Raw genomic sequence first — 15,832 nt, forward strand, 5'->3', positions numbered from 1 at the left:
AAAATGTATCTTTTTATCTGCCTTTTCCCATTAAAAATAAAAGAAAGCATCCAGTGAATATTAGAATGGAATGTTATTTTCAATTTTACAACATTGTTAATACCATACAATGTTCTATGGAACAATCCAAGGTAGTCAGGCAGGCAGGCAGATAGACAGATATTCCCAGTTGATATATTCTGCTTTAATTCATTCTCAATAGATTGATTAATTGTATGCTTAATTGCTGGTTTTCTATTCCAAAGAATACTTAAAATGGCTATCTAGAGAATACCCACAGATCATACTCTAGTTTGACTAAAGCACAGAATCAGCAATGAGGTTGCTTAAGACAACAACTCTCTTGCTTCTTAAGTGTATTCATTATTTTTTGTAGAATAAAGTAATTAACTGTAATGTAGAACACATCTATTTATTAATGTGCAATTTATGATATTGCACTCTTTTCCTGAAGAGCTGAGTAGTATAATCTACACAAATGAACAAGTCTGATATATTTGAATATTTTTCCATGCCTTTCCTTATCTGAATATTGAATTAGAGGAGGGTTCTCAAACTCGCAGCCCGTAGCCTGGATGCATCACGCATTGGCCACACCCATGCCCAGTTTAGTTGGGCATGAGGGGGAAAAAGTCACAATACGTCACATGATGCTGCTGTGACGATGCAAGTTTGACACCCCTGAAGTAGAGTGTGAGAATCTCTTGGGCAAGCCTTAATAGTTGTAGAAATCATGGGATGGGTTGATATTTTGAAAGGATTGCACCTCTTCTAGAATGGAGTAGAATGTGAGGGCAGAGGAACATTGCACCATGTTTACAGTCTGGAAAAATGGGGGAAATAACTGTACTGAGTAAACAGTGACTTGCCCCATTATTCCACATTGTAACCACAGTATATGGGTAAACCAGAACCACAAATATGTATTTTTACAACATGAGCATTATTGCAGAGGTTTTAATTAGCTCCTAAGAAACAAACATATTAATCTAGTTCCAAGCACAGTTTAGAGGATTGTACTAGTCTAACCCCTAAGAATACAATCTTGTGTTTCTGCTAACTCCCAAGTTTTACATTGGCTGTTTTCTTTCCACATTTTATCTTCAAACTGAGGATAACTGCAAATATCCCCATTTAAGTATTATCGCTGAAAATGTTTGCAGTGAACAACCTGCTTCTAAGTTCCACCAGAATTAAAATGTCCAGGCAACTCTTTCTCTTTTTACAGTATTTCAGTTTAACAGTTAAAATTAGGTGACATGGAAGAGAGCATGCAATGGAAGATAATGATTCTAGAAGGTTATAGAATTATAGAGAAGAATGGAATGTGTTATTAATCCAACAAACTTTCTTCATAATAGGCTTGACTCCCATGGCAAAGGTTAGTTAATTGCCATCTTAATAGAAAGCTAGATAGGAGGAAACAACAACCACTTATGTGATAAAGAGTTATAGGAAGCAACTAAATCAGGAACTGATTTTTTACATTCTCCAGGAAGAATCTCTGATCTGTGAAATGGAAAATGCATCACCATTTCTGCATTTTATTTTATTTTATTGATTTATATGGCTACTAATCTTGCAAGTGCAACACTGGGTGGCTAACAAAGTTAAAATATCAATACAAAGCAATCAAGCAATAAAAACAATAATAGCCAGAACAAAAAACATAAACTGATCACTAAGGGAAACCAATCTTTACCTTGAGGAGTCCTTGGTGCTCCCTGAGCTTGGTTATTTTCTTGCAGACATTTCATTACCCAAACTAGGTAACGTAATCAGTGGAAGTGATTTGTAGCATCATCTAGCACTGATGAGGTTACCTAGTTTGGGTAATGAAATGTCTTCAGGAAAACAACCAAGCTCAGAGAGCACCAAGGATCATTCATTTCAACCCTGAGCTACAAATATTTTCCTTTATTAGTTATAACTTTAATAATTATGGAAAACCTGTAAATCCCCATATGATTGTACCTTAATGTAGGAGCTTTCAAATCATTTTGCAAATTAAGTCTTTTCACTGGAGTTACTAATAAATAAACTAGCCTGACTCATCTATAATTTGGACATGTAGTATGATTTCCACTCTATCCCACCATTCTATCTGTTAAGCAGGTTTCTCAGGGTCCTATATAGGTTAGTACCAAAAATGATCTGTTCCCATCCTACTGGATCTTCTCACCCTTAGTGACAAGATTCAAGAATCCCCTTTCAGTTTATCCACCTCAAGATGCACGTTAGCTTTTCTTGAATAGTTATTTTTCATAGATAATTCTACACTGATGTTGGCCAACAAAATTTCCCCCTATTTTTCTAAGTGCCAAGAGATAGTAATTGCAGCGCTTCTTAGGTGCACACTGCCAAATATGTAGTAAATATTGAAAATATAAAAGAAAATATATATGAGCCACTCTGTTTGTACAAGGAAACAACTACCCCCACCCTATTTCTTATACTGTATTACAAATAAAGATGGGTGATGACATTTGAGAAATGGATGCAAAGAGCTTATCCTGTACAACCCCTTATCCCTTCTACTCACTATTAGATATTTTAATACAGAGAAGTAGACAAGCACTTAACTAGCCCCACCTAGAGTCAGATAACTGTAATGACTTTCTTCACTGAATTGGCTAAATTATTTCCCTCTATGTACCCGCTGAGTGATACAGAGTGATTCCAACTGTCCTTACATTCATTCCTCTAAATAATAAAAGACTGCCTGCATAACACGGCCTTGTGTATTGTTATTTCTACAGCTGTGATGGTTATTGATAGGTCTTGCAGCTTGACCTTTGCTCATGCCAGATAAAGTGAATAAGGCAGTAGCAGGCTTTCAAAACATATATTTGTTTTGGTTTTTTTTCAAGAGCTAAAGTTGACATTGACTTGAAAGTGTTTGGCCCAGAGGTACAAAACAGCAGCCTCTTATCAACAGCCAAAGAATAAACTTAGTAAGAAAAAGATCTGATTAGCATAAATTTAAATCCATGGGTCACAGCGTCTGTGTTTTATACTCCAATTTCCTTGCTTTTAGTCTTGCTTCTGCTATCCTGATTGCCAAAATCCTATCTCATCCAGGTCAGCAGTTATTGAGCAAGCATGTAGTTCTTTAATTGAAACACTTACAGGTGTACACCAGTAAACTATAAAGACTTTTAAGATGTAGCAAAGCTTTAATAGCTTCTTTTTTACGCATGTTGTAACCTAATTCAGTGTTCTCAGTATTGCCGGGGGAAGATGCTAATTTATAGCTGTGATGAGCAATAAACCAATAACAGTAGACTAAAGGTGCAATATTCCTTGTTTAGGGGGCATTTATAGTTATGTATTAAAACTATAAATACTTCAAGATGCGGCAGAGTTGATCTATACAAAATGAAAGATAAGATCTTGCTGCTTGAAAAATGCTTTTCCAGCAAAAAAAGAAAAAGAAAGAAAGAAAAAGAAAAGAAAAGGAAAAAAAAAGGGGGGGGAAGCTAGCCTTGCTTTTATGGCTTGGAAATATTAAACTACAAAGATCAGCATGACCAGTTTTCTGATGCATTCACTAAGATACCCTTAGGCTAACTTGTCTCTACTTGTGTGTCCCATTAGATCTTGCAGACAATAAAAGAATTTAAAAAGGGTTGCTCAAGTCAGAAGAGTTCACTACTATTGCATCCTTTGATCTGTTTGTAAAATAAGCTTTGTAGTTCATTGTGCATTAGTGGTAGAACTCAGGTCAGCAAAACTACAAAAATCTTCTTAATTTGAATTTATATTTTTGTTAAGTGTACATTGGTTTAACATTTCTGTTTGTAGATACGTGCTTTGGATAAAATCATGGAATAGGAAGATCGCTTGGGTGTCATTTTGAAAGAATTGCTTCGTTCAAAAAAGTGAAGAATGGAGTGATAGCAATATACATCAACAAATATATAAATTTAATTACAATGATCACTGTAAACATAAACAGTTAATGAAAGTTTCACTTTATTGGCAAATAGAAATAAAATAAAAAATTCCTTACAAAAAAATCAATTGTATGGCTTCGCTACCTGGCCCCTTTAGTTTGAGGGGCTTGACTAGGGAAAATATTTTTGTAAATGTGGCCCCATGTAATGAAATATAGGTTGTATTGATCCTTCCAATGTATTCATTAGAAAAATTCCCCAATTCTCCTCAGAAGTACAGTTCAACCCAGCTGCCAAACAGGAAGCTTAATTTGGAAACCCAAATTATTCTGCCTCTTACTTAGTATTAGAAAACTTAGATCACTAAACCCAAATAACTAGAAAAACAAAAGCTTAGTTAATATATCTATAATATGACAAAGGGAAAATCCTTTTTTTCCCCTCTTCCTGCTGACTGTTTTACAGATATTTACTAACGATTAGGGGTTCTTGCATCTCATTTTAGAAACTAGAAGTCCAGGTTACTCAAATAAACGATCCATAGCAATCTTTAGTGTGAAATATGAAAAATAATGAATTATGCCTATCATCTGGAAACATAGTTTTTAAGATACAGGTTAACAGACATTGTAAAACAGAAACAAAATTTACACTTTCTTTTTATAACAGTGTAAGAAAGGAAGATGGCAAGGGATAATTACCTTGTCTATGTTTGGTGTTCTGACAAACCATCAGCAATCCAGATGGTTTTTGTTGAGTTATGATTAAAAAAGGAATAGAGGGCAAACCCTGGGATATTAAAGACAGCAGACAATTTCATAGTAAATATAAGCAAAGAAAAAAATATTTTCACAAAGGAAGGCAATTCTTATCACAGACCCTGTGTGAAATCAATTAATACTAAAACTAAGTAAGAATGATAAATGTTTTATTTTAAATGCACTTTCACTGGTTGTGAAATTAAATTATTGTAAAATTGTTTTTACACATAATTTCTCGGTATAGTTTTTGTTCGCTGGGTGTTCTTATGAATGACCAATGGAATAAAGGGAGATTGCTTAGCAGCATTATCTAAAACTAAATCCTTCATTTCCTTTCCAACAGCCATGCAATAATTAGAATAATAAGGCATTCTGGTTTTGTATTTTTCTTCTTTCAAGAAAAGTGTAGAACTTTTCTAAAATAGATTTTGAAAAAAAGTATCTCTATTGTGTCCTTGTCGTCTAATAGTAAAGAATCTCCAAATGAACTGCAGACTAAAGGCTAAAAAAAAGACACAAAAACATAAGAACTACAGCTTTACAACATTTTGTTGTATGCCTTGAACACTTTATCACTGGAGCTGTTGTACTGTAACATTTAGGTTAAGTGATAAACAATACAGAATATAAAGATTACAGGTGAAAATCACTTACTAGCAAACTGCCTTAACTTTTAAGCCTAAAACATATCATATTTAACCAGAATGAAGATGTAGGGAAAGGAAATGTTTGGGTTACAACTGAAGTTTTTCTACTAATCTATGAGTTGAGAGAGAGAGAAAAACTCTGATTACTTTTTTTTCCCCCAAAGTCACAGTTTAATTCATTGTTCTTCAATAAATATTCTGTGGTTTGGGTTTCAGTAAATTTCATTAGAAACAGATCTTAACAGAAATAATATTGATTTTAAAATATCACCACTTCCCAATAAATTAAATTAATCTGCGGGAGGTGTTAGGCTTTGAACAGATAATTCTGATCTAATAAGAACTCTATATAAAAACAGGACATTCTTGTAATACTACTGTTGTAAAATATATTTTTCCAGATAAATTTATACAATATATTACATTTTTCCATTATGTCACAACTAAATAAAAGAATAAGAGCACATAGCCGTGCTAGACCAGGTCAAGGCCTCTCAATTTTTCTCACAGTGGTCAACCAGATAGCTTTTGGGTGCTTATAACAAGAGGTAGAGACATACCCATCTGCTGACATTGTTCTCCAGCAATGGCAGATTGACCACAAGCCAAAGATAAAACTAAGATTAATAGAGCTTGATAGACTTGATCTCCACAGTTTTATCTGATCTCCTTTTTAAAAGGCAATAAAGTTAGTGACCATCTCCACATCTTGCAATAATGAAATCCTTAGGTTAATTTGTGATAAGCTCCAATTAAGATACAACTCTGCAGTTATTATCAAAGAGAAAAGAATTAATCTTCCTTTTTATGACTTCTAGGAGCACATAATATGGCAAATGCCTGTGTTAAACTTCTTCAGTACAATTCAGTTTTTCTGTTCATTCTGTAGTTCATTAATGAACTTCATCTTTTTGTCTGTATTCCAGAGCAAGTAGACAAAAGTGCTTTGGATGAATGGCAAATCAAAGAACAAATGTCAAAAAGCTTTATCAGAAAAAAAGTTGAGTTCCAAATGAAAGAAGTGGATTTAAAGAAATGGAATATAAGTTATTTAAGATCTATTTCTAAGACTCCGAGAATATATAATTGCTGTTTTTATATTTAAACACACAGACAAAAATTAACCAGTGGAACAGCTTGCCTTCAAAAGTTGTAGGTGCTTCATCATGGAAGTTTTTAAGAAAAGACAAAGACACTTATCTGAAATGGTATTGGGTCTCCTGAATGAGCAGGGAGTTGAACTAAAAGACTTCCAAGATCCCTTCCAGCTTGATTCTGATTTAAGGAGTATTGTGGCACACTTTTAAAAATATTTAGATCAGGGTAGATAGAATATTATGATCAATCTAATCAGGCTATTTTGTTGTGGATTACCAAACATTATTTGTTCCCCTTTCAATAAAGAAACTTGTTTTTATTTTTTATTTTTGCATGAGAAAAGCATTAAAAATCTGTGATGTTTGTAATATTTGTCTGACTCCCAACTATGGTATAACAGAAAAATGTGTAAGCTATGATTCAATGAACATAGAATAATAGGGTTGGAAGTGACCTTGGAGGTCTTCTTGTCCAATCCCCTGTTCAAGCAGGGGACCCTATACCATTCCAGACAAATAATTATCTAGTCCCTTCTTGAAAACCTCCAGTTAATATGTTTAACAAAATAAACTTTTCTTTTTCTTTTTACAAATAATACTGTTTTATTGTGATAGAAGGTTCAAGCACAATTATTTTCGTTATCTAAGTTCTAATATGATCCAATTTGCTAGTTTCCTATTCCAGAAAGTTTATATGTGTTATGTTGATGCTGGTGGAATGATGATGAAGTCTTAATTCAGAGAAAATTCTTTTTAGCCTGGCTTAAAGTTATTAACATGATAAGGAAGGCTCACAATTTTGCTATCTCTATTGTTTTGGTTCCTGATATACATTTAGATTTAAATAGACAGACAGACAGAAAATATGATTGTATATAGGATATATCAGGATAAATATCGAATATGTTGCTCTTTCTTAATTACAACTCAGAAGTAGTAGCTCTTTCAGCTACTGAACTCTGATGATGAATAGATAGACGGAAGTGAAAAGCTAGTCCATATCTTATATTCATATATCAGTAAACACTTACCAGTCTGTAAAATGACATTAGCTATAAATTTATGCTCTGTTTATCTGGAAGCACTGACATCAGACAACCAACAAATTTATTCTATATCATTAGAAACTGAACCATCTCAAAACTTTGGAGGCAGCTCCTTGAGCCCCTTGATGGTATTTGGAAATTATAATTTTCAATATAACAAATATGAGAAATTATAGAATGTAATAATATTCACCATATTCATTTGGTTTAATTGCAATGAAAAATCATTATAAATTAAAGCAAATTAAAATTAGTTTGTGATTTATACTGATCTCAACAACTTATTATAATCATATTTATTCTTTGGAATGCAATTCCTGGTGGCATCCATTCCAAAGATCAAGGCAGACCTTGGACTGAAAATTACTGCTTGTATTTATTTTAATTTACAGGATCTTTCTTGTTCAAGACCTCTAGTAGAACACTACAAATCACGTATTTCCCAATTCATAGTTGAAGATTGCCCCAATCACTTTAAACTATTTGCACTCACTTTGTGACATTAAATGAATAATTCCTGTATGGCTGGATTTGGGAGGGGGGGGGGAGGGTGATATTTGATAGAGTTGAGAATCTATTAAACTGTTACATATTATTTTGTTCAAATAGTCCTCACCTCATCCCCTCTTAATCTATACCCCTCAGCACCTACAGTTCTGTGAATGGCCAGCTGTTTGGCATAACACTTGCCATATCCACAGACAGTTGTATGCTGCTTTTGGATAAATGATTAACCCTATTCCCCAAAGAGAGTGAAGGAAAGGAGAAGTTCATCTGTTCGTGCTCAATGCCTTGTTATTGCACCACTACAAATCCAGGTTGCAGATCAGATTGTCTTGTTTTGGGAAGCACTTTGGGAGCACTTGTAGTCACATTATTGTTTCCTCTGTCACACGTGGATGCATTTTCTTCTCCACTGAGACACAGGCAAAAGATACCTCAGCAAATGTAGTGCTCAGCCGTGTATTGTGCTTCTTTCCTTTGAAATGTAAAGGGAAAAGCATCTCTTATTGTACTTTTTCCCCCTTTCAGCTAAATGAAAATCTAATAAGAGTCATCCATTCCATTTAAAAGAGAGATTGGGAATTATTTTCTTACTCTTTCAAATATACCTACCTTTTCTCTTCAATAAACTGGAATTTATAGTTCCTGTCTGGTCAATTGTTTCTTAATTAAAATGTTATTGAAGTCCTCAAAGCAGAACTCATAAATAGAAATACCAGTAGAAGAACACTTATGTGATCACCTCACTCTGCTTTGACTTGGCAGTACTTCTACATTGACTGCTATCTCCAAGGAATTGGCAAAATTGATTTATGAATAACCAAATGAATACAGTGTTGATATTGCAATTTTCTTATAGCAATGCTAGGATGTGACTGAAGGCTTCAGCTGTTGTAAAGTCTTAAATTTTAACTCAAGCCTGTAGGGAATTAAACAATATAAACCATTTGCAGTCTGGGGGACATAAATGGGAGAAAAATGTTTGGTCCCCTTGATCTTATAATAATAATTCAGTACGGCTTCCTATTCTATAGCTAATGTACCTGACAACAAAAATCCATTGATTTCCCATATACTAGCTTTGCTTCAGGTGTCTGTTTTGAACTGGAAGTAATGCATGGGTTTTTCTGCAGTATGTCATGGTTGTGGTTAAGCTTTTGGGCGAAATAGAGTATCTGCATAAATCACTGCAATTTCCTCTTTGCAGAAATGAAGGAGAACTGTATTGTTCCAGAAATATATAGCTGGTGCTTTTTCTTTTGTTACCATGCTCCAGAGACTCCAATAATATTCACAGCACAGAATATATTTTTTTCAGCATACTTCTGGAACTATGAATGTTTCCCATAGCTTTCTTCATGAGATGGCTATTTTTCCAGGTTTTTTTTTTTTTTTTTGACTATCTAATACTGCAATTGAAAAGTGTGAACCTGGTCATTTCACATCTTCACTGTCCAAATTCTAGTTTGAATAATCCCATAGTATTAATATGCTTTCTTTCATTTATATTTATTTTCTCTTGTTTCAATATTTTCATGTTTCTTTATCTTTATCCTTCCAACACAGAACAAAAGATGACAGTTACTGCTCAGGAAATTCCTGCCCTGGGCAATTGTATGCATTATATTAAAATATTATTATATTGTCCACTATCACAAATGATTCCAGGATGATAAACAATGAAAATAATAAATTTGAAAAATATGAACAATACAATGAAACGTTTCAATAGATATAATAAAAGCAATAAACATTTCAACTATAATTTCAATTTCACACGCAGTTTGAAGGGTTATACAAATTCAAGTCCCTGGGTAACAAGATACTGTTTATTTTAACCTGATGCTGAATGATTATAAAATAAGTACCAGACATAACTCATTAGGATAAGAAATAAGTGTTGACCACAATATAGGAGATACTGTTTCTCTCTTTAATTGCTTTCCATTATTTCACATATATTCAGGGTACACAAAGAAATTTTACTTTATGTTGTAAGATTGTAATCATGTCAGTCTCTGCTATCTCTATTTGTATGCATCTTCATTTTTTCCAAGATAATATAATGCTGCATCTCTTAATAATTGGATATAACATGTGGATGAGAGAGTCTATGAAAGAGTTTCAAATGCTGCAGAGCTGCTTCAAATGATTAATGAATTTTCCTTTATTATATTTTATTTTATATTCCAGATTGCCAGAATCTGCATCAATTATGTATGTTGTGCACAGTTGGAAGCAGAAATAAATGTTTTTGGATATCATTAGCAAAGTTGCATCACTTAATCTTAGTGTCACCATCACTTTTCTCATTGCAGTATTTTCCATTTTCAGCATATGGTAATAAAGCATCTAATGGGAAAACCAATTTTGTGTAACAGAATGATAAGTTTTCCTTCAACCCCTTTATGCTCACGTGTAGCTTTTCTATGTCCTTTCTGATAGATTTTTGAATCTTCCCATTTTAAAATGACTATTATGTCCACAATTTATCACATTTAGAGCAAGATACTTAGTCAAGTACAGTGTTGTGTCTTCTTTTCCAAGTGTGTCTTGTAATGTTGGTCTATATTATTTCCACTTATTTTATTGATAGGAATTTGTGAGTTGTAGGACAGAGATAAAACTGTTTTAAAAAAATAAGTCTTGGTCTCTTGAATAAAAATAGTCATTTTGTACAGCACACAAAAATATGCTCTTATATCCTTTACCATCAAGAAATGTCTGATATGTGCATGATTTTTCTATATGATTCTACATTTAGGTCTCCTATTGGACAAGTAAGAATTGTGACCTGCAGTCTTTCATGGTGGTAGAAAAGATTGTCATTGTTTGCAAAACATTTTGAAAATTTTCACCCAAATAACAATTGTTCTACCAAAAGTGCAGCTGTTCTTACTGCTATGACTTCCATGAGAAGAGGAAAAGAAATGCATAAAACATAACAATGCTCTTTTTAATAAAATCCTGGAAAACTAGGAAAGTTGTTCAGAAAGGAGAGAATGTAGCTGTAACACTTCTTTAAAAAAATTGATTGTCAGCAAAAGACAATGGGAGAACCAATAAAGGAGAATATCTGTAGTTTAGGGTTGAAATGAGGGATCCTTGGTGCTCTCTGAGCTTGCTTGTTTACTTGCAAACATTTCATTGCCCAAACTAGGTGACAGCATCTGTGCTAGTAAGGAGTGCTGTTTGCTGTCAGTTTATATTTTCATGTCTTGCCTGTCTATGTGGGTGGGAGTGGTTTTATAGATTCTTTAGTTTGGCTATTTACTGATGGCTCTTTGGCAGTTTCTTGATTGGGTATTGCTTACTTGATTGTTAGTCTGAAGTTAATCTTGAAGTTAATCTGTGCTGATCTGAGTGCTGATTACTAATGGAGAGGTGCTGGAGTCTTTTTCTCTTTTGGTCTAGTTGATTATCTCTCTTGCATAGTTTATAGATGTTGTTAATGTCTATGTGGCTGATTTGTCAGAATGCCAATGACTTGTAGAGGTTCACCAGATGATCCAACACAGCTTGTCTGCATTCATTAGCCAGAGCTAATGAGCAGGCCAAAATAATCTGGTTAACTTTTATAATTGATGATGAATTAGCCCATTGATTCTAAAATTGTGGCTTGAGGACCTCTTGTGTTAACAGAGTCTACCAGGTGGCCTGACAGCATCTCCATATTCACAGTGAAAGGGCTACTTGTATTTTCCTATCATTACTGACAGATGGCAAGAGCTGGTTTATTACAACAATCCCCTATCACATGTGCCAACTAATAGCATACAGAAATGCAACTATAGTTATCTTATTCAACAAAGAGTGAGAACTCCTATAGTCTTAAAAATGACAAGATTAGGGTGGATTAATTGAGTGATCCCCTACATTTTCTGAATGCTTATTTAGTGGTTTGTGACTACAGAAAGTTTGACCGTTGCATCACACTAGCTGTTTCTTTTGTTTATTAGTGTTGTTCTTATTAGGCATTTATTTTCAATAAAAATAATAAAAGGGAATAAATTGATGACAGATTCAGAGGTGGCATAGACACTAGAGCAGTAGTTTTTAAAATCGGGGAATTACCCTCAAAGGGATAATCTGCCCATATCCTGGGGTGAGCAGTTTGTAGATGCTTGTACTTGATGATGCTGATGCTGATGCTGATACTCAGGTGTGAAACAAAAATGTGTGGGTTTTTTTTGTGGAAGAATGACATTATTCAAGACCAGGTAAAGGAGTAATGGGATGAAACAGTTCAAGAACTACTGTGCTAGAGAGTTTATTGTGATTAGGAAGGCTCTTAATCTTTCCGCCATGGTCTCTGGAAAACCCTAATGATACCTCCTTTTTCCCTAAAATAGGGATTTTATTTCAGATTTGTCTCTTTAGGAATTGAGTTCTTGATTTTCAATTATATGGGAAATATAACAAATCCTAGTTCCTTGAAGTATATTTTCCTAAGGTGGTATCCCAGAATCCATAAAACAATGTACTGGTAGTCCTTGACTTACAACAGTTTATTTAATGGCCATTCAAAGCTACAACAGCATTGGAAAAAATGACCATACTTCACACATATGACTGTTGCAGCATCCCCATAGTTATGTGATCAAAATTCAGATGCTTGTCAACTGACTCATATTTATGATGGGGTCATGTGATCACCTTTTGCAACCTTCTGACAAGCAAAGGCAATGGGAAAGCCAGATTCACTTAACAGTATTATTAACATAACAACTGCAGTGTTTCACTTAACAACTGTGACAAGCAAGGTCGTAAAATGGGGCAAAATTCACTTAACAAATGTCTCAAGTAGCAACAGAAATTATGGGCTCAATTGTGATAGTAGGCTGAGGACTACCTGTACTTCAGTGTATACTTTTAAAGTATTTATTTAGACATAGGAACATAATTCCGGAAATGCAAAGACTAGACAACTCTGTTCTGAGCCTTATAAATATGAATAAATTCATACTGGAATTCACAGTGATTGAATTCCTCAAGCATCCTCAAGTTATAATCAGCATTTCATCAAGACTGACACGGCTGTGCATAAACATAAAATTCATGGTAAATTTTTCACATGTACAGTGTGAAAACTATGACATCTCTCTATGAAAGAAAAATGTTTTGCCTTCTTATTTTAGTGCTTTTGTAAAAAGTTTCCTTTCAGCCTGCATATCCATTTTACCTTTCAAAAATGGTGTCATAAAGGCATTGATTTCATTTAAAAAAAAATTTTGTTCTCAGTGTTGAAGCACTTCTTTAATCAAAAGTAAATTATGTAAAGGCCATTTGGGTCAGCCTAGGCAGCAAAATGAAAAGAGCAATGTATTATGTATTTGTAAATGTCAGTGAAATCTGTAGATCAATAATATCTTTTTCTGACTTGCACTGTGCTTTTGTGTAAATTTCAGGTGAAATGTTCTGTTTTCAAAATTAAATCCTATATGAAAAAGGTAGAACCGAGCACATCTAAATCCATCTCCACATAAGTGCCTTTTTAAACTTTTGTTATCTATCATTTGATTTAAAGAATGTTCATTTGACTGCATTTAATCCTTTAGGCCCTGGCATATTAATTTCATTGTGGCGCTCCTCTTGGTGCTCCTAAAAGGTAGATTATGAGCTTTCATTATTAATATAGATATAGTTATTAAGCAGGCCACTACCTACAGAAGAGGACAGGTTTTTCATCAGCCTTTTAGACTCCACACTATGGCTTGGTTCTCCTCAGTAGCAGATCTAAACATACTTACTTCCCCAATTACCATCCCCCAGATACATTGGCAGACTAACTTTTAATTGTTTTAATCAACATGGGAAGCTTGTATTAAGCATCATTCATCTGGGATATAAGCAGTTGCCTTGCCAGAATTGAATCTCTCCATCCTGTCCATCCATTGCTCTCCTTGGAGGCTTGCAGGTAGGCTTAGAGGTAATAACTCTGTAACAGCCCTTTTCTTAGGGAACAGTCCCATCCCAAAAGTATGTGCAACCTCCATCTTGCTGCAGTTCTGTAAACACATTTGAATTGTTTTCTTTCAATTTATATTTGGTCCCAGCTGACTGTAAGCACTTACTTTGAGTTTTATTTTGAGTTTGAATTTAGTTACAATTTTTATTATTGTGTTTGTTTCTTTTTTTGCCTTTTGTTTGCTGTTGTAAGCTGCACAGAGACTGGGACAGATCATAAATACTATAAATAAATAAATAGTAATATTTACTTCTGTGCTAACAGTTTTAGAGTTCCATTGTTCGTGAATTATTATTATTTTTAAAGATAAATCTAGAAAGTGTTACAAGTAGTCCTCATTACTATGCTGGCTGGAGAATTCTGGAAGTTGAAGTCCACAAGTCTTAAAGCTGCCAAGTTTGAAGATCTCTGACTTAAGGGTTAGGGTTAAGACACAATTGTGACCAGAACTTCCATCACTGATACAATTGTTAATTTTGTCTGATTAATTGTCTGATTTTATGACCTTATTTTGTCATGGTTGTTAAGGGAATCACCATGGTCATTAAGCAAATCTGGACTTTGTTTATCAGAAGCCCCCCCCCCAAGTTTTCAAATGACAATCACATGACCCTGGGACAATGCAACCATCATAAATACATACAGGTTGCCACACACCCAATGCAGTTGTAAAGATTAGACCTAAGTCATTTTGTTCAGTGTCATCATGACTTTGAACATGTTGTAAGTCAAGGACTGTGTAAAGGTTCTGACAGAGTGGACAGACTGCCTGTGAAGCAAATCATAGTCTCCTGAAAGTTTTCTTAGAAGATACAAGAAATGCTTTAATTAAAAATATATATAATTTTAGACTAAATTCATTATGAGCTATGCCTCTTTTTATTATTAAACTTTGATCTACTTAACAATTTTCTTTAAACCTTCAACAGCTAAGACGCACCCGTGTGTTGAAATTAATTTTCCCTATTCATATAACAATTAGCTACTAACTGATGGTAAAAATATGGTTGTTATTTGCCATCTCCTAGCTAATATATTAGATAAAATAATTGTGTGACAATGTCAATATGTCTTATGCAAAAAGATATACCTTATGTTTGTCTGTGTAAATGAAGACTTGCATGTCAACCAGTATCAATAGAGATATATATTGTATAACAGGAGAGGTGCCAGTTTATGAATCAAAATTTGTCAGTGCCATGAACATTCATGCAGTATGGTCTGTGTTTTGTACTGGGATTGGCAGGGCTCTGCTACTATTGAATGGAATCTATGGATAATTCATCTTTGGTCAAGAGAGCTAGGACATGAGAAAACTTAATTCTAGCTTTTTTATTTTTAAGTTGTGATGTCAAAAAATGTATGTGTAATTTTAAAGTAGTTTTATGCTCAAGGGAAATTGTCAGCACTGGCCTTTCTGAGCATTTGGATACCTCTGGCTTCAATATTTAAAACAGCTACTGAAATGTAGCATTTAAATATTGCTACATCTTGCATGACTAAGAGATTAAACAGTCTTCAATGACAAACATCATCTAGTAATGAAAATGGTCATCCTACAAAGGCTCCAGGGGCTGTTTGGAGGGCTTTGTTTAAAAAAATTAGATCAAAGCAGACACTGCTACTTAGCTCTTGAAATTCTAGTGTATATTATCCTACCAATATAATAGGAACTAAAAAACTGGCATCTAGTTAACAGAAAGATATTGAAAAGATGTGAAAAGAATATGAATGTAATAAATAGCATTTATAGAGCACTCTTGTGTTTTTAATATTTTTATGTACATTATCATTTTCTAAAAGGCTTTAGAATTGCTCTTTTTGTACAGCTAATGGTTGATGAAAATGACTTGGAGAAGAACTGTATGGCACACTTGCTGAATGTACAGATTAGAATTGTGTACTTCCTGGTT

The sequence above is a fragment of the Pantherophis guttatus genome, chromosome 3 (assembly GCF_059756535.1).
Source record: "Pantherophis guttatus breed Tessera chromosome 3, ASM5975653v1, whole genome shotgun sequence".
In the NCBI taxonomy this organism is placed as follows: domain Eukaryota; kingdom Metazoa; phylum Chordata; class Lepidosauria; order Squamata; family Colubridae; genus Pantherophis; species Pantherophis guttatus.